This window comes from Herpailurus yagouaroundi, unplaced genomic scaffold, assembly GCF_014898765.1.
Source record: "Herpailurus yagouaroundi ecotype Mexico unplaced genomic scaffold, PumYag 29, whole genome shotgun sequence".
Taxonomy (NCBI): domain Eukaryota; kingdom Metazoa; phylum Chordata; class Mammalia; order Carnivora; family Felidae; genus Herpailurus; species Herpailurus yagouaroundi.
In genome coordinates this window covers 83,466,316-83,487,411 of record NW_024412377.1, presented here as the reverse complement: position 1 = coordinate 83,487,411, position 21,096 = coordinate 83,466,316, and the positions used below count along the sequence as shown (strand labels likewise).

Below are 21,096 nucleotides of genomic sequence, written 5' to 3'. Positions count from 1 at the left end.
TTTCTTTCTTTCTTTCTTTCTTTCTTTCTTTCTTTCTTTCTTTCTTTTGAATTTGTGAGGACAGTATAAATTGTTCAACCTAGTCCATTTACTGACATGTCTGCTTCTAGCTACAGATATCTTCATCTTCTGAGGGGACGATCGAACCTCTGAGTCAGAGTTAGCATGCAGGGGTTAAACTACCTCTATGGGCAGGACAGAGACAGAAACAGTCTAAAATTTTATATGACTAATATATGACTGAAATGCCAGTTTGCCACATATGGTGGTAAAGGACAAGCTCTATCTTCAGGGATTCATCCCTGAGTATAAAATAAGTCTTGAGAAACCACAATTTTTACCATTGGCTTTTGGGAGAAGGGGAAGCAGGGAATATTTTACTGCTCCCTCTTTAAACTCTTATTAGAAGGGCTGCTGAGAAGTTCTGACTCAGCAACTTCCCCAGTTATCTGGTCTTTTAAAAAGGTTCCAGTGTGACCTCAACTCTGCACAACACAGATTTATAATCAGTCTTCTGTTTGGAAAGCCAAAGCTTAGAGAAACTGAGTGAATAATGTCAAAATAATGGTATTTCAGCTCAACAACGAGATTTTCTCCCATATATATAAAAACAGATGCTGGGAACAATTTTCAGGAGCATTTTATTGCTTTGATAGTATAATAAAATATGAGGTTATCGTAACAGTGAGCTACCTTTTCTCCTGGAAGGAAAAGGTACAGCCAAGTATTTTCCTAAGTGGCAAAGTGGACAAGAGCTTCTCTCTGTCCTGTGTACATGGTGTCTAGTCTCAGAAGTGAGATTCCCAGAACAACAATTTCTATTGTGTTGGGAAAGAGGTTAAAAATGTTCTTTCGTCAAAGACTAATAGCACTGACAAGCTTATTCTAGCAAACCAAGCCCCCTCTACTCCTTCCCTCAGGCTCTCTAATTCACCCCCACCTGAATTGGGTTTTGGGGAGGAGGGGAGGAGGGCTGGGGCACGTGGGCTACAAATGGTAAATAAGTAAATGAAACTCCATAGGAAGGCTCTTGAACTTGAAAACTGTTCCATACTTACTATTTTGTTTATCTTACAGTAATTTTATAGTAACTGTCCCCCTCATTCCTAACTGTTCTAGAACTCTGCCATATTGATGATGACTTCATAACATGTACATATAGCAAATGTTAGTTACCTCATAATCCCCATAACTGCTCTGCGAGTGAGGTATTCATGTTTTTGCACCTGAGCAAAACGGAGGCTCAGAGAAGTTAAGTGACTTGCCCAAGGTCACACAGTTAGCAAGTAGCGAAACCAAGATTCAAACCTAAAACTCTATGATACCACAATCCATGCTCCTTCCATACAATGTCACAATACCTCAATTGGGAAAGGCTGGCTGTAGAATAAAGATGTCGTTTATTCCAGGAAGTGGCTGAACTATGGTATGAAAGGAATTTGAGCATTTCCTCTGGTTCATTTTTCCCCTTGTCTCCTGTATCTTTTTATTTTCCTCACCTCTTCATTTTCCCCATTTATAATTAAGGAAAAAAATTTGTTCTTTGAGAGAGAAAATGGTGGCAAATGTTGTGCAGTTTCCTACTTTGTAGAATGTGGGGGAAGCTTCTGAATGGACCCTGACTAAAAAAGAAAATACCTTCCACTCACCTGCCATAGCTGAATTCCCACCATTAGAGAGGCTCTCCTTTGGATTACATGAACTTGTTCTCTCAAAGTTGTCTTGGAACAAGTAAGTTTAGCATGTTATTTACTATTTTTCCCAATATTTATGCACCCACTGTCATCAATCATAGAACATGCAACTTTTGGTCGCTAATGAAGCAGCATGAAAGGTTTAAATGAGTCCTCTGTAGCAGAGAACAGAACAAGTTCTTTGAGAAAGGAACACTGAAAGGAGTAGAAGCCAGGAAGGAGTATGGCGCTCTGTGCAAAGTAATCTTGTAGCATGTCAGCCTTTTATTTAGGGTTGTGCGGATCTAGGGGGAAAAGAGACATGTGCAGACTTTTAAATAAGGTTTAATTTCAGTTAGGATGCCAGGAGGCCTTCCCTGACTCCCCAGTATCAGATTACGTGTCTCTTCTGTGAGCATTTGTATATACTTGTATCTCCCCTTATCAGAGCACATCTTATTTTGCTATCATTGTTTGTCTGATTCCATCATTAGACCATAAATTCCTTGAGAACATTCGTTCATTCAAGGACTATTTCCAGTGCCAGTGTCAAATTCGGGAGAAAAAAAAGCTATAGAGATTACAATAACCAAAGGGTTAGATTTATTTTTTCACTTTGTATTTGGAGGTCTTGTGTAGCTTGTGTATAGGAAAAAAAAATCAAAACATGCTTCTATTTCAGGGCTCTGGAGATGAGTAGATAAGATGTAGTTATCTTTCAGTAGAAGGCCATGGACAGTTACTGGGAAAATATAAAGGGAGATAAATGAATATATTTAAGAAATATTTTTGAGGTAAGACTGAAACTCAAGAGTTTTTCATTTTGGCTAAGTTACTAAGAACCTACTTTATGATCCCGCTACTGACTCAAAAAAAAATGTGTAGATAGGTTCAAAATGTTCAAAGTGTGGATCCAAGTATAGAAGATTTTGAAAAACCAAAGAAAGCAATAAAATGGAAGAAATGCAACATACAAGTGGAAGAACGATAAACTGATGAATTTTAGCGTATTGCTAAAATGCCAAAGATTACCAGATAAGAAGCAGCTTGATAACGATCATTTAAAATCAATCACCCTTCCCAAAGAAACGTTAAGAAGCTGACAACAAAAGACCCTCCTACAGAAGATTGTTTTGAAAATTCATCAGCTATAATTGTGAAATCACTTCTTTATCCTGATCAGAAAAATCCTGCTATGAAATAAACCCCGGCTGACCAGATTCTGTCACATGACCCCATCATGTTGTTGTACTTAGTCATCATTGGGTAAATCATCAGGGCCATCATCAAATGTAAATAGATTTGCCTAGAGGAAGGGTGATTAGTGACTAACCCCTAGGCCACAGCTCTATAACCTGTTGCGGCTCTGAACAGAGGCACGTTCTGGGGCCAGTCTCAGAGTAACTCTGGCGAACTCACCACTTGCTGTCATGTAGAATGTAGGAGAAAGTGGGTGTGTAGCTGTAGACACCACTACTGGGGTAGGGGTGGTTGCTGACTGGCAGAAAGGCTTTGCTGCAATGCGGATTCACCTCTAAGGAGGCCCATGGGTGCAGGCTGACAGCCCAGCTCAGCGTGCTGCACTAATGAACAGCCCTGTGCTAGGTGGTTTTCTCTCTGTTAAATAAATGCTGCAAGAGTTACAAAGAAGCTTGTAAGATTTCTGCATTACTTTCTTAAAGAAACCTGCAGTTTCAGGATGCTATGAGCTGCTGAAATCGCCATTTTCTAGGTCAAAAAATGGTTGATTATCAGTGATTTCATATGACTTGACCTAACTGTTAATTGGTCATGCAGATTTGGTACTACAGTGTAACTGCGGGGAGAACACAAGAATTCAGATGTAAACACTAAATGCCTTATTTCTTCCCAAGGAAACCCTACTGGGTTAACAGAGAAGGCAAATTCCTTTTAGCTGCAATTAGTATTTGTGGAATATCTAATCACACGGTGCTGTGAAGTATATACAATACACAGAAGAGACCAACATTACCCTTGAGGAATTTATCATCTGTATGTGAGGATTTGGCTAAATATAGCACAAAAACAGCATTTCCGTTTTCTACGTTGCAGACATAAATGGCTATATTGCAAAGTGCAACTAATCTTTCATAAACTATACTGATGCCAGTACTGCGCATACCCAGAAATATCAATTGCTGGTCTTATTTTTTATGCACACCTGCCCCCCTACCCCAATGAATACACTCCTACCTCCCAGCCCCGCTACGTACACTCTATGAGTTTTCTTTCCAGGAGTGGCTAATTTGCAACATGAGATCCTTGTTGAAAATCATTAAGGATTTAAAGATGGTGACAGAAGAGCATTAAACTGGAAACTTCTAAGCATGGAACGCTGTGTCACCACCAGGTGTGTATGCCCATGACGTAACCTTGCTTCTTTCAGTTTCCCACATATGCCTATGCCTGACTCACTCTACCCTAGGGCTTTGGCATTTGCTATTCTCTCTGCTTGAAATGCTCTTCTCATGACTAAGATCTCAGCAAAAATGCTTCCTCCTCAAAGAGGTTTTCCTTGACATCTCTGTCTAAAGGAGCTCCTTTTTACGTCATTTTCTGAATACTAGTTTGCTTTCTTTCCATTACTTCCCTGTTATTTTCTTGCTAATTTATTTATTGACTTCTTTATTGTCTTGTTTCCCTCCATTGGGATATAAACTCCACAGAGAAGTGACTTTATCTTATTCACTCCCTCTTGGTCATAGGCTCCTCGAACACTACATAGTAGGTGCCACTAAGTATGTTTCTGATGAATAAATGAACAAACTAAATTATTTACAAAATATTTCTAATTTATAAAAAAGCTTCGCTGGTCTTCCAGTGTTTATGTGTTTGAACACTTAGCTAATCCGCATGCACGCATCCAAACACAAGAACGAACCAATGAATGAAGTTCAACACTACAGCTCATGCAATACATCCAAAGTGAAACACACTCACTAGGCTGTGATTACTAAGTGATTTGTCTTTACAAATCATACTACATTCTAAAGGTCAACCAGCTATTAGAGTTAAATCTGCTATGGATCTCATATCTTAAATTTTTTTAAGTGAAAAGTAGGCAGATATTAAAATGTTGACAGAAAACATCTCAGAATAATTTCTAAGAAAATATGGTAATTTTTTACTGCAACTGTGCTTGTCGGTAATAGGATATAATTAAGTCATTATTAAACACTTTATTAGAAAACTGAATGCAGCTCCAATTTTTTCACAGAGCTAATATTCAATCTAGAGTAGTTAAATAACAACAACGAAATACTAATTATAAAGGGTGACAAAAACTGGGACTTTGACCCGTTGCAGGAATTGCAATCCCGAAAATAACCTTGGTTGAATTAACTGGGAGCTCATGTTAGATGATAAACCTCTTTTAGTCCACTTATTTAATTATATCTTTTGAATTTAAGGGTTAAAGACAGTGGCCCCCAAAGTCTTGACTTTACTTGCCGTGCCTCAGATGGTTCTGCCTAGAGTTGGTTACTGCATGCAAATCATCTTTTTTTGGTGGTTTCATAGTTTCCAGCCATAACTAGACATTAACAAAACAATTTATAAGCACTGACTGTTGAAGACATTCCTACATATCCAACGAGATACGCAATGCAAGCTAAATAGGAGAGCATTTGCAATTTAAAATATAATTTTCCATAATGAAAATGTAAAGCAGTCGTTCTGTTTTATTCAGTATGGCAGGTTAGGAATCCCCGTGAAGCTACATTGAAGCAAAGAGTAGATTAATAATTTAATTTGGTTCAGAACTATGCAATGGGGCACCACAACCTTTTATTCCTTAACCAGCTGCTGACCCTAATATGAATGAACCAATTAGACATCTCTATTTAATTGTTGGGTGACCCATCTAAAACTCACTAGGAATTTTCATTTTCAACAACACTCAACAGTCTGAAAGAATCCTAGTTATCCCCCTGGTGGAGGTGGTTGATTTGATAGAAGCACACAAAGGAGTTCAGCAAACAGGGGGAAGAAACTGCAAGATCATTTTAGACTGTGTTCTGTAAAAGAACATCTTAATATAATGAGCCTTTTTCAGTCTCCCTTGGCGGAGCATCAGCCCTCTCAGATAACCCCACACAAAGCAAATACCATCCGTCTGAAGTTACATTTGCTCCTTGTTATCACAACTTATGCCACTTAATTCATTATTCAACGAATTCACTTTCTTGTTTATTAGATGCAAGGTAGCCGCTTATCCCTAAAGGCCATGTATGCAAAAGACTGCTTGTAATCCTGTCACTTCAAACCTCTCTAGGCTTTTACATTGCTTCAGGAATTAGGAGGAAAGAAGCAAACAATTTAGATTTATTCCTGATGATATTAAATCTGTACATGATGAAAGAAATAAGAAAGAAATGCTAACATGAAATTTGTTGATTTGGAGAGTGGCTTCAGATGCTATCTTTACATGTAAAAGTTAGCCTATTCACTCGCTTCCCATAATAAACACCTTGAATTATTTTTCCTACATTAAAGATGAATATACATATATATATCTATACATACATATGTATGTATATACATATATATATTTTGTACAGACTGGCTGCAAAAAAAGGTAGTATGTCTCATCAACTTCATTTCAAAGATGCAGGCCAGCTCAATTCACGTGCTGAAAACAGATATTAAACATACTATTGAAAATCTGATATGTGATGTGTCAGGCTTTGGGGCACCTTTCTTTAAGTATATTTAATGTTGGATTAAAAAATGCATTGAAAATGTTTCTTTTAATTTTTTCAATATGAGTATTTCAAGATCCTTTTTGGTTATCAGTAAAAAAGATGTGATAAGTATATTCTGAATAATAGAAGACAATATAACACTGAACTCTTCACACAATTTGGTATAATGGTCAGAGTTATTTCAATTTGATTTGGTAATCTTATGCTATTAAAATCATTAAAATGTAAACGAATTACTGAATTAAACAACTTTCACTCCACTCTTAGCACAATTAATATTGCATAAAATTATCTGCATAATTATACACAGTATGTTTACATAAAACATCCAGGAAAAAGCTACAAATCAGAGGCTGAGTGTAAAATATTTTAAGCTGTATGCTGAAGTCTTCTAAATATGGAAATCTAAGTGGTGCTTTACTATTGGTGCTTTACGTAACTGAAGACAGTTCTAAATTTCATGCTTTACTTATTTAAATGCTAAATAACCCTATACTTTTTTAAATTCTCATAAATAAATACATGAAATATATCTAGACTGGATGTATTTTAAACCTGTGTGCGTTATTTGCAAAACTAAGAAGGATTTACTTTCTTCAATTAATTTGTATTATGAGGTAACTATTTGAGATTCAACATTAGTTCATCAACAAAAACCACACAGAACATTTTAATGCAGCACAGCAAATACAGATATGCCTAGGACAAAAGACCCAACATCTCTAGAAAATAGGAACCATTTACAAGGAAACTCACTTTGTGAATAGAGTTCTGACTAACAAAATAATGGGTAAAGAATTAACTGCTACTATTCTAAGGAAGGAAATACACCTGAAACCTCACATAACTAGCAACTGTGGATATGATTGTAATTATTGCCATTCTTCCAAATATCACTCATATTAATACAGTGACGAACAAATTGATTTACCTGAATAATTAACCTTCACTACAGCATAACTACCTTAGGCACAGATTCATGTTTTCTATTCAGCTTAAGACATAAACCTACCAGAGAAATCACACTCATTAAACATACTGCAAAAATCAATTGTTTCCTGCCACTCAGAGGAATTAATATCAACAATTAAGTTGTGCAGTATTTTTAAAAGCTTATATCCATCTGTCTGTGCCAATTAAACAAAAGCAGCAAAATAGAGCAAAATGAAATTAACAAAGAATGCTAATAAAATACAACTTTTCTGTTGATGTCTTAGATATATAACTTTATTCATTATTGTACAACTCTTGGTTTTTTACATGTGGGAGATTTAAAAAGTCACCCAGTGATTTTTTATAGTGCAACCGTATGCTAGATAAAGATATTTAAGCTGTCAGTATAAACTGCTTCTGTTTTCATTTTGCATTTAATTTCAATGCCAGACTCAAGGCATAAATTTTTCATCACCTGCAATGCTATGAATAAAAGATTAAAAAAAGAACTGAGAAGAAATTCTAACACATGCGGTGCATGCGGCACATTGTGCAGACGCAGTATTCATAACTAGATGTTTAATTTCCATCTCTCTCTCTCTCTTTTTTTTTTTTTACATCAGGAACATTATTATTTGAGTTAATACATCATGGAGCTAATTTCCCAGTATTTTAGCTTTGCAGCATTCAAGTTTACCTAGTTTGGGCCAAATAGGCCATTCATTCCACTTGAAATCTCAAGTATACGCCCTAAGATTTACATGCTACTTTGTTAGCACTGCAGGATTCTATTACTCTCATATTTCTGGAAAGGGAATATTTCAACATCGTGTATTTTTGTTTTATTCCATGAAATAGCACATACATTAACCTTGCCTGAAAGTTCAAAGAACTAAGAATTACTAAAATGGTCCCACCTAATATCAGGTCCTCATTAAGGTTTGCTTCGTGTTCTCAAACCGAAAGATATAATCAATCCCAAGAGGTAGAGTTATGAGCTCAGTGTTGAGGCATTTTTTATTTAGTACTTAGGACTGTTTTCTGTAGCACAATGCATCTTCACTGTCACTTTATTAGCCTCTAAAGGACTCACAGACCAAGACAATTTCTAATTCCCACCAACAGAATCTGAGCGAGCAAGAGATGCACAAGAGCCCTTCCTAATCTCATCAGAAGGGCCTGGGGTTTATCAGCCTTGTCATTCTGAACTTCACTTTCTTAGGGCAGTCAAGAGCCTGCTGAGGACTCCAGGCCTGTCAGGGACATCAAGGGTCAGTCCTTTGGATGTCAGCGGCATCGCATAATGTTTAGCTTATTGTCTTTGGCTCTAATTACTCAAACTAGTTTTTTTTTTTTTTTTTTTTTTTTATGGTTATTGAAATTAAGTCTAGGGAAAGCTTTGGAAAAAATAAACCGAACCATGTTCTGTTACATTATTATCAATGTGGTATCCAATTAGCTCAGTTGGTTAGCCAATAGTGCTAATGAGACCCAGGTCATTGGTTCAATTCCAGGGAGGCCAGTTAGATTTACTTTGTTCTATGGTCACAGATGGATACCTCATCTTATCCAGCTGTCTTAAGTGCTACTGGTCACCAAAATAACCAAATGAGAGAGCACGTCTGGATCAACACAAATCCATCCCTACAACTAGGCTCTAGAGGGCATCAGTATCATCTTTTGTGATCATTGTACAAAAATTAGTAGTTTAATACAAAACCTTTTTTTCTTCTCATTGTTTATGATGGTAAAGCAAGCACTTTAGATCTTCAAAATCATTTAGTAGGCTAAAATTAGTTAGACTTCATAACATCTCTACGATGTTGCAAGTTTAATTAAGCTTACTTTAAGGATGACAAAGCTCAAACTGAGAGGTTAAGTCACTTGTCAGAGGTCACATAAAATGTCAGGGACATTTCTCAGATTGGAATCCTTGTCTTCGGTATCTCATTCCATCGTGGTACCCATGAGACTGCTCTGCCTCTATGGAAACAGTCTGAAGTCACAGTAATATGTCACTATATTATCACATTATTTTTCATTATGCTAGAAGACACAAGCATAGTGAAAAGGCATGGTGAGTCAAGGATTACAGATGCATCTCCCTTTAAGCAACATAAATGTATGGAAATTTGGATTTGTTGAACAGATAAATTAGAGGGTGTCATGTATCACTTAGTCTATGCTCATATTGTTATTAATCACTTTTTTTTTTGCATGCTCTAACATCCCAACTAGACAGTATGCACAGGGGGGCAGACCATGTCTAATATCTCTTTGATCCATAGTAAGTGTTTACATAAATATTTATATTCATGACAATGGTATTTGATTGGAAGAGAACAGGAGAGTGGAAGACTTCATACTCTATGGGCGAAATAGGAGGTGAGAAAAGCTTCATGAAGGTGGGCAGGAGTTTTCCTATTGAGCCTCTATAATTATAGCAATTCTAGTTTGATGTATTATATACAAACCTAACATATATCCTCAATACCAAGCATGAAGAGGACCTACAGAGGCAACACATTTAAGGAAAATTCTTGCCAAGAATAGCATGCTTAAACATTAGGGTAGAAGAGGCAGCTTGACGCAGCTATGGGAGGTAGAGACTTCTCTGTGCAACCCAATAGGATCCTGTCATTGGGGAAATGATATTGTGAGAAAATTGGTCGCTCACTATTACAGAAGAGGGGAAAAAAAAAAAAACACATGATGGTGGAGTAAGGGAGGACAGTAAACACATTTTTCATTTTATAAAATGATTATTCCTAAGATGTCTTAAAGCTGTGTGTTTTTCTTAGGCCTGAAGCGATCTTCTTTAAAGATAAAATTGATTTACTGGAAAGTTTCAGAAATATGGCAATTAAAGTAGGCCTGTAAAGTTATTTCCCCCTCCTGTAACTAACTTAGATTTGATTCTTTTAGTAAAGGATCAAGTCAAGAGCTCTTGGGGTTGCTTTGTAAAAGGAGGAGACATTTTAGTAACAGGGCTTAACACTTATGTGATCCAAGAAGGAAATGGCAGACAGCACCAAACTAAGGTGTAATGTGTATGTTCCCTGTACGTGGGCCAATACAAGCTTTTCATTTCAACAGTGTCACCTCCTTTCTGTTCATGTCTATCATTAAATCTCTGGGTATTGGAATTCCTCAAATAGCCTTCTGTAGCCTATGGGCTTATCACTAACTCCTACAGTGGCTAGGAATAATCACCATCTTCTTAAAAAATATATGAATATTCTGTACAGAATAATTAGAAAATGTAAATTCATTGCTCAATTTTGTTAAAAACTAGAAAAAATTAAAATCATTTAGTGCTTATTCTCAGGTGAAACATAGTACTCACTTTCATGCTACACAGATTTATAGAATAATTACATGGTCAATATAGTTCAGTTTTCATCTTCTGACTATTAAAATAGTATTAATGAATTAGTGTTTTATACCATCAGACCTCTGATGATAATTTGCCCACTTTAATGTATGAGAAAATGTACAGAGTACCAGTATTTCGGGGATGGTTTCTTCCCACCAGATTAGTGTTTATTAACCTGTGAGGTTTCCAGGGTCCATGAACCTTCTGAAAGTATATGCAAATTTTGGAGGTATATGCATATGTTGCCTGTTTCTAGGCAAAGAGTTCTTAGAATTTCAAAGGAGTGCCTGTATCAAAAGAAAGGGTATGAACAACTACTCTAGATGTTCAGTTTGTGTTTGCTTTCAAGAAGTATTTAACATTCATCTAATAATTAAAGGTATCTATATATTTACAAATTTATTGTTCAATTTAATTGCTTTATGAATTAGTGGAAATAAAGTGCTGTATTTTGTTTCTAACAAGTGAAAAGAAAGCAACACAAATGGCAGCTACAAAAATTTACACTAATTATTTCTACACTGAGCAGTGGGAGAGATTAATAGGGGCAGGTCAAGAAATGCCTTTCCTTGAGCTATTTGAGATAAAAACAAATCCTCTCTGTAAGACACATTAGGTGTAGTTCTTCCTAGGAAGTAGAACTATTGGGGTCCTGGGGTCCTTTCCAGGTTTGTGATCTCTTTACTAGGCGTGTAGAAGATACGAAATAACTATTTTTATTCATTGCCAATCAAACACATCACTTTAGACACATGCCATGCTTAGCTAACCTGTCTTTTAAAAAAGGAAACCTATTTTAAACCAAAATACCCCAAGCACACACACAAACACTGACGCAAAGGCCGAGATGATCGAGAACCGAGTTCTATGTACTTTTGTGCCATCAACTCACTTGAGTTCTCACCGAATTCTCAAAAGCAAGTGAATCTTGCCAAAAACCTTTGAAATGTTAGGTTTCTGTTTTTGTTTTTTACTCCCAATTGACTGAGATACAAAAAGTTGAATATGACATAAGTCAAATGTTTCTCAGCGTGTCTCAGATGACTGAAAAATTACAGATCTTCGCCCCATGCCGGGTTTATGTCAACAGAATTGCTCAGGAAGAGCTCTGGGAATCTAGAGTATAACAGGTAATCCAGGTGAGCCATGATCATACCAGTTTGGGAAATGCGGATGTGGTATTCTTAGTCCCTTAAGATTTTGGATTTGGGCTAGTTGGTATGTGGTTCCTCTCTTCTGAAGAACTTCAATATATTATATAACTCTCTCAAATCAGTTTCACCTGGAGGCTCCGAAAACACATTTCCAATCATGAAGTGAATTGTTGGTGAATATGCAAGACAGCATTCCAGGAGTTAATTCAAAATTCTGTTGTCAAGAACTGTAAGGGAATGGGAACATGTGTATGATATTAAAAATAACAGCTTTCTTTATCCTCCTTTAAAAATCAGTACTGATTTCAAAAGGCATTGATAAGCACAGGGTCAGCATATTTTTTCAGTCATGCTCATGGGGAAACATTAATTTAATATGCTCTTCTGGACAAGTGGTTCTTTTTGGATCTCACAAAAAAGCTTTTAATTCAAAAGGGGAAGGGCAGCGTATTGGTGGAAAATTGTAAAAGGTTTATGAGGGGTTTTTCTTTTTTTCTGATTAACAAAACTGAGAGCCAAGACACCTTCTGTTTCTAATCATGTTTCTATTAACTTGGACTTTTTTTTTTTCCAACCTGAAAGTGTGGGTGAAATCTTATACTTAGTTCTATGAAGGCACTTGCCAATATCATAATGCAATTCCATTTGGCCACTTGCAGAATAGATCTGTGACCGAAAACACTGTTAACAATGGACAGTTTTGCCTTGGGTTATGTTTTTTCCCAGTAACATCATACCATATTTAAAATAATTTAAGCTTATATATAAAGGAGGAAATACAAATACAGAAGCAAATGCAAGCTCTCCTACACATCTACTGGCAAATACCAATGTTTCCCGATCAACAGTATGTGATTTCAGGTTTACATCACTAAAAAGTGATTGCAACTAAGCTACAAAACAGTATCAAAAGTGTGAGAGGTGACCTAATTGTGAAAAAGCTAACTTTACATTTCTAAAAGCAATGCCCAGAAAATACTGATATATTTCCAGATTTTTCTTTATGCAAGAAATGCTCCAGAAGTGTTGTTATTGCCTAACAATAGACTATGAAAAACCGAAGGCCATGCAGCCATTTCTGTGAACTCTCTACTCAACTGGTAGCTCTATGCTGGCTGGTATGTAATGTAGTTCATCCCATTATTATTTATGGTAAAAATGCTAAATTGTTCATGTAAATTCAACCGCCCCCTTTTGTAAAGTATGTAGATTTACTTTTCCCATGTGGTCACCTCCAGGGAGTAACTCTAAATTTCATTACGGAGCTAAGTGATTTTCATTTGGGGTGTATGTGAACATTTTTAAACGGGAATTCCAACAGATAAAGAATTGATACTTGGAGTTTCCTCTAAATTTTATGTGCCCACATATTTAAATTATTACAACCGAACTGGCTTTTGATTTCAGACCGTCATTTTGCAATCATTTCATCTATAACACAAGCTTGACTGTACTGTTTCTTCACAGTCATTTTGCTATGCCCCAAATTCAAGATTCATACTTTTGGTAAATCTGAAGTGATCATCTTCTCAATTAATTATTTGTAAGCCTGGAGGCAGCTGATTAGTAAGGTGAATTTAGAATGCCCTCAGGAGGATGTGAAATCACTCGTGACACACACAATGTGTTTTGTAACATTACTGTTAAACAATCACCTAAGTTTCAGGGTGACTTAAAATGTTTGCCAGTCTTTCCATGTTGATCTCTACTAGTATTCCCACTGATACTATATCAGCAAACTAATGGCCTAATGTTTGAGACTGCTGAACATGACGTTCTTGAGGTTTCTATTACACAATAAATTATTTTGAACAACCTTTTGGGTAGTTCCTTTATTTAAATGACCCCGAAAGCTTGGGGATAATTAAGAATAAAGTTTTATATAAGCTTCATTTTTTAATAGTTTTCTGGTACCTCTCTTCTATGGTAATCTAATTTATGTTGTCTTTAACATCTATCATATAAATATATTACCACGTGTAATTATTCTAGGCAGTAGCATTATTATTTTCATATTTATAAATATTTATTCATTTCAAGTCATTCAGCATGCTATTAATGGGCCATATAGTTAGGCATCCTAATTTGTTCTTGTGACTTATAATTAGTTTAAATAGAAGTTCAGGACAAAGTATTTTGAAGTTTATAAAAATTATTTTTTGTGTTACATGCATGTCCATAAATATAAAACTCAAAGATTTTTTTTTCTTTCATAATATACTATAATACGGTTACAAGTGCATTGAAATTCATCTTGTTAGAATGGTAGTAATATATCCCACCAGGACTACTGTTCCTAGTAGCAATTTAAAATAATTATTGTGAGACTTGATGCTAGACATCAGGTTTGCAATAGAATTACAATGAGGGAAGTGTATTAGAGACAAAACATTGCTGGAAGAAAACTTCATAATGGCGCAATTTGGAACTAAGCCTCAATTTTACAGTAATAGATTCTCTTTATGATGGCACAAAGGAGTGAATGCACTTAGCAAATTTAAATCTATTATTAGTCACACTTTGTGGATTGCAGTGCAAAAGGAGAAAAGAAATTAGCTTTTTAAGTATGTTCTTATATAAAACAGGTTCTAGTAAGAACAGTCTTATATAAAATCTCCTTGTTATAGTTCAGAAGCACTGTCAGTCTTTATAACAGCAGGGAGTTGTCCAGATTTAAAAGTCTTGCCAAAATAGTTCTGGAGGTCTCTAATTTCCAATTATAAGTTTCTCAAGTCAGGATACATTCAACATTGGTACATTTCTTATTTATAGAAATACAGTATAGAACAAGAGAGATGGAGTTAATTTGGTCTCAGCTGCTTACTACGATCTCTCTCCTTGAATGAAGAGGTGTTTGTAGTTCACACTGGTACTATACCTACTTTTAACATGACTTTGATTACAGTAAAAGAACTCAACAGCATTAGGCTGGTATGATTTGGCACTCATCTGCGTAAAAGGAATTTCAATTGTCAATTTTGCAAAAGAAGCCAACCATAAGAATTCAGTAGGTATTTTTAGTAGAAAATCAAAACACTAAAAATCTAAGCTTCCATTTTCAAGTAAAATGTTGTATTTTTGTTTTAATTATGATCCATTTTCTCTATTTCATCTTAAAATACTACCGAGTAGAATATTTGATAATAGCCGAATTTAGTTATAAACTGACAAATAACACATCTATAATGTTACTGCCTGCATACATAGGGATGCAGCTATAATCCTTAAGAAATATTAAACAAAATTCTTACCTGAGATGTTTCACTTAAGTGTTTATCTGTGAAGAGGAGTGGAATCGCCTGGCTGAATTGGGAAAGGTTAACCATACGTACAAATTAGTGTCATTAGATTGATGGGATAAGAAAGCAAGGACAAAAAAAGAATGGCCACCTGCAAACTACAGTTCACTTAGCAGACATCACCTCTTCTGCTTTTCCTTCCACTTCTCGACTTCCAGTATGTTTTTGGACCTCAGAACTGTGTCTTGTCTCTCGCTCTATACCCTGGGTAATGTCACCCATTCCCATGGCTGAAGTCAGCATATATGTGCTGATGACTCCAACCTATCTCTTCAATCATCTCCAGACCTATTTAACCATCTACCTAATGAGTATCCTTCTCACATATTCCATGTAGGCATCTCAAACTCTATGTGCCCCAAACTGAGTTTGCTTCTATTCTCTCCCTGCAATCACATATATTCTGTCCCAGGCATTCTCCATCTCAGTGAGCCAACTACCCAACTGCCCAAGCCAGAAACCTATGTATCACCTGAGAAACACATCCCTTCCATCTCCTATGTCCAACCAATCTTGAAATTCACAGGCTTTTACCTCCAGTTTAACAAACTTGCTTATTTCCATCTATTCCCACTATATTCTCTATGATATAGAAGGAAGATCCTTCCAAAATAAAAAATGAGAGGGGAAAAAATGGATAAACACCCATACATAAAAATTTTCAACATTGCTTCAGAAAAAAAATCCAAATAAAATCAAAGATAAATCATAACTCAGGAAAATATCTGCAACATATATAGCAAAGAGTTAATATTGCTGGTCAATAAAGAATGCTTATAAATCAGCGTCTAGACGACATAGGGGCAGAGAATAGAAGCAGCCAGTGTACATAAAAATAAAATGAGTTTTAAGAATCTGAAAAGATGCTTAATCTCACTCATCGTAAAGGGAATGGACATCAAAAGTAGATTCATTTTCCACCTACCAGACTGAGAAAATTTAAAAATTAGAACATGTGGGGAAAATGAGTCCTATCACATACTATGAGGATGTAAATTAGATAAATAAACAAGGATGCCTGCTGCAGCAATTCTTACAATAAGAAAAATGGAGGATAATATAAATATTTATTAACTGGGTTTTGATTAAATAATTTATGGAAACCCCTATTCTAGAATATTAGCTTATAGTAAAAAAGAATAAGATGGATCTTCATGAGGTCATAAGAAAAAATCTCCATGTTATGTTTTCAAGTGGAAAAAGACATACAAGTTGGACAATGTGCTTTTATTGGTATAAAAAATGGATCTACAAACATACATATGCACGTATATGAATAGAAAGATTCTCTGAAAAACTGCTTAAGACATGTTTACCGTGATTGCCTTTGTGGAGCCCTTTTATACAGAGACATGTGCTGCTTTTCAATAATTAAAAAGAGCTAGCTATAAAAATTACAAATATGATCATGCTATTCTCACCTTTAACAATTTTAATGGCGTCTAACTACTGCTAGGATACCATTCAAGTTCCTTAACAAAGCGTATGTAATATCCAAGACCTAGCCTCAACCTCACAGTGACCCATTCTCTCTCCATTCGCCTCTCATTCGCTGTAATGAACATCTTCAGTTCCTCAGATGCCCTTGGAACAATTTTTTTTTTCTGCACGATTCACCTCCTCTTGGCCAACTTTTCATGCTGCAAAACTCAACATCAAAGTCTCTTCCACCAGGAAGGCTTCTCTGATCTTCATATCCCTTTTTACAGCACTCCTCACACTTAATATTTTTCCTACCACTAGACCCCAAACTCCATGAGGATGGGTACCATGTTGCCCTTGTTCACATTTATAACCCTGTTGATCAACATAATGCCTGGTCTCTGGATAAATGGATATATATGAACAGAAATTCAGAGAATTTATTGATTGATTTTTAAGGAGCTATAATTTGATCAATCTTTAGTAGTGATTTTGAGAGTAAAAGAGAAGGTAAAGAATGAGTTCAAAGTGGGTAGTTAGGGGTGCAAAAACACACATAACAGCTCAAAATAATTACAAGCATATAAATAACAGCACAGGAATATTTAACAACTGATCAAGGGGTGGAAAAAAAAAGGTGAAGATATGGGAATGAACAGAGTGAGAAGGGATAAGGGATAAGAGTAACTTTCTTGGTGAATGTGAGGTTTTAACTTGAAATAAGAATGGTGGAAGTAGGGATGAAGGGCTTGTTAAGTGAAGCCAAGAATGTAAGCAACTGGAGGGCCTGTGCAGGTGTAGCTTCCCAGCAAAGCTGCTTTGTTTCTGCCCAAAGGGAGATTCAGCCTTCTGTTCTCTGCAGCTTTATGGTGACTCCATCTTGGACCCAGTCTAGAGTTTCTGTGCTCCCCAGAACTGGGTGCTGTAAGACATGCTAGAGGGGGTTTCCAGGGGCCCTGTGACACCTCAGGATAGAAACATCACTACGAAGCCATCTAGTGTGCCCAAACCTGCCCAAATTCAGGAGAATTTTGTTTAGTTCTAGGTCACTAGGTGCTTCAGAAAGCTTGAGGGAAATACAAAAAGTGAGATATCCAATCAAAGAAAATAGAAAAGTGCTTCTCTTTCTCATTCAGCTGCAGCAACACCAATAACACTGGCTCATTTTTTCCATTCAACCACAGTACTTGAGTCGTCAAAGACTTTTTCTTTTCTTTTCTTTTCTTTTCTTTTCTTTTCTTTTCTTTTCTTTTCTAAACAAATGGTCGTATCTGCCCTTTCCACTTCACCATCACCACTTCCACTTGAATCTAGATCCTCATCTGGACTCCCATCACTTCTTTTCTGGAGAACTTCTTGACTTCTCATCTCATTCCTCCCCCACTTAAGATCCATTTTCTCCTCACATCTGCGAGAATAGGATTCCTGTGCTTGGCGCTCTCTTCCCACTCCGTGTGTTTTCTCCATCGGCGATTATTTGTTCCCATTTCTTCAACAATCAGTTATAAACTACTTATTCCCAAATTTACATTTGAGTCCTGACCTTCCTCCTGAGTTTCCAGTAGGAAATTCAGTATGTCCCCAAACAAACTTGGTTTCTTTCCCGAAGACCTTTTTCTCCAGTGTGTCTCATCTTGTTGATGACATAACCCTGCTGTAAATGGATCAAGCTTACAAGCACTGAATGATCTTTTGCTTTTTCCACAATCATTTAACACATTTTGCTAATTCTTCTTCCGAAGATTACCCAGTGTTTGCTCTCTTTTCATGCCTGCTGTACTACAAGGATTCCAGTCCTTGGTATCTCTGGTTTAGTCTTTAGCTGTTTTCCACGCTGCAGATGGTACCTCCAGACCATCATCTGAACAGCCAGGATAGCCTCATAATAAAAAGTCTCCAATGGCTTACCACAGTATAGACTATAGGCAGTGTTGCTACCTGAATCCAGTCGACAGTTCCAGTCTTAATTTCAACCACACCTTCCCTGTTTCCTACCTTCTCAGTATAATGAAAAGCTCTCTGTTTTTAAACAGCGCCAAGTTTTTCCACATCTCTTTGCCCTTTGCCAATTCAACTTCCTCCGCCCAGCATGTGCCTCCCTTCCTCCCCGCCCCCCCCCCCACCACTCTGCCCCTCTTTTCTAGCTGGCCAGTTCCTGTAACTCTTTCAGTCTCACAAGTCATCTCTTACATGCGTTTTTACTCCTTGCCCCCAAGATAAATTAATTGCTCATCTGCATTCTGATAATATATTAAACACACATATAACATGTGCTATGTGATGCTGTTATGAGCAGCTGTTTACGGTCAAAGCACAAAGCTGGTGCAATGCCTACACTCGGAGTTCTTTGACTCCTCCGGTACCCAGCACAGTGTATGGGACATGGTGCTCATTTAACACATGAGGAATGTATTGAATGAATAGATAATGTTCTATGGCTTTGTTTTCTACATCAAAGTAACTTTGTCAGTTGGCAATCAAAGAACTCTTTCAAATTGTTCATCCCTTCCCCAGTATCGTTTCTTTATTTTTCAAGCCTCAGAAAGAGGGGTCTGTTGCTCATGTAGGTCATGAATATCCTTTATTTGCATTTATATCATTTCTGAACTTTTGCTTATACTATTTCCCCCACTTGGAAAGGGTTCTACCCGTATAAAGGTTTTAAGTTCATGTCTCTCTTCAACTTAGAAACTCTCTAGAAGTCTCTGCATTTCAACCTGGTTGTGTAAAAGTTTTGCATTGCTTTAGATGTACACCATTTGTATGACATGATTCTTTACACACATGGGGGTGTATTTTGTTTTAGAAGCTGAACCATATGCAATTGCCAATATTCAAGTTTTTTGACCTACAAAAAAATGGCAATTGCATATGGCTCCACCTCATTAGTCTTTTTTTTTTTTTTAATTTTTTTTTCAACATTTATTTATTTTTGGGACAGAGAGAGACAGAGCATGAATGGGGGAGGGGCAGAGAGAGAGGGAGACACAGAATTTGAAACAGGCTCCAGGCTCCGAGCCATCAGCCCAGAGCCTGACGCGGGGCTCGAACTCACGGACCATGAGATCGTGACCTGGCTGAAGTCGGACGCTTAACCGACTGCGCCACCCAGGTGCCCCATCAACCTCATTAGTCTTTAATGAGACTTTCTGAAGGCAGATTACCATATCATAAAGGTTTTTGTTTTTGTTTTTGTCTTGGGCACCATTCTATGTGGGCAGTAAGTCAGAGGTTCTCAAACTGAGGTCTGAGGACCCCTGTGAACTTCCAAGATCTTATTAGGGGTCCGTGAAACCAAAACAATTTTCATAGTAATGCTAAAATATTATTTGCCTTTTTTCACTGTGATGAAACTTTCATTGATGATGCAAAAACAATGGTGAGTAAAACCAGTGGTGCCTTTGCATCAATCAGTGCAGTGGCACCAAACTCCAGTAGTGCTCACTGTGTTCTTCATAGGGGATTCCCTTGATGAGCGGTAAAAAAGAATTACTTTTATTGAAACTTGACTCTTGTGTATTTAACTTTTTAAAAATTTTTAACATTTCTTCTTCTTCTTCTTTTTTTTTTTTTTTTTTTTTTTGAGAGACAGAGAGAGAGCGCGAGTCGGGAAGAGGGAGAGCGAGACACAGAATCTGAAGCAGGTTCCAGGCTCTGAGCTGTCAGCACAGAGCCCTATGCAGGGCTTGAACTCACGACCTGTGAGAACATGACCGGAGCCGAAGTCAGATGCTTAAATGACTGAGCCACCAAGGCACCCCTATGTTTTTAATATTCTGCATGATGGAATGAGAAGGGCACAGAAAGCACTTCCACTATTTACCATAGTGCAACGATTGTTTAGAGGAAAAGCACTTGCGTGGCCGAGTTGCAGGTTGAACTAGCCACTTTTGTCTTAGAATACTATTTTCACTTGAAAGAACAAGTGACAGATATCTGGCACATATTTCCTCAAGGATGAACACAGTGAGACAGCTATTTCAGGGAAAGCAAATGACAGTTATTATTGTCAATGATGAAATTCAAACATGAACGCAAAATCAGAATTTTGAAAACCTTGTATTTGCTACCATATACTTGTCAACTTCCTAAATTTGAAGATTTTTCTAATGAGATCAGTGGTGATATTAACAATTATAATTTTTTGATATTGTATATGGGAGGCATCAACATTTGAAGATTTATATAACTCAGCTGTATCTTCCAAATGAGCCAATACATGAAGCTACTTAATGTTACATATGGTAAAAGCTCTATCTGAAGTGCAAGATATGGTTTCAGATTCCATGTTGCAACCAACCTTTAAGCTCACCCCTTGTGGAGTTTTGGTATAGTATTAAAATGAAGTAATGATAAAAATATGCCTACCTATCTGTGTGAGGCCAGATTCTTTCCCATATACTTCAACCAAAGCAACATATCAAAACAGATTCTATGCAGAATCAGATTCAAGAATCCAGCTGCACTAAGCCAAGCATTAAAGAAGTTTACAAAAAAATGTAAAGCAATGCCACT

At 36.7% G+C, this 21,096-nt stretch overlaps 1 protein-coding gene and 1 long non-coding RNA gene across 5 annotated transcripts in view; one reads left to right on the top strand and one right to left on the bottom strand.

Annotated features, from left to right (window-relative positions):
* LOC121013078 (uncharacterized) overlaps positions 1-2,893 on the top strand; it is a 32,025-nt gene extending 29,132 nt beyond the window's left edge. For both annotated transcript variants that reach the window (XR_005782490.1, XR_005782491.1), the window contains one exon: positions 2,563-2,893. This is a non-coding gene — a long non-coding RNA (uncharacterized LOC121013078). The remainder of the gene's footprint in view (positions 1-2,562) is intronic.
* KIAA0825 (KIAA0825 ortholog) overlaps positions 1-21,096 on the bottom strand; it is a 391,857-nt gene that overhangs the window by 85,251 nt on the left and 285,510 nt on the right. The gene's annotated exons all lie outside the window — the stretch shown is intronic.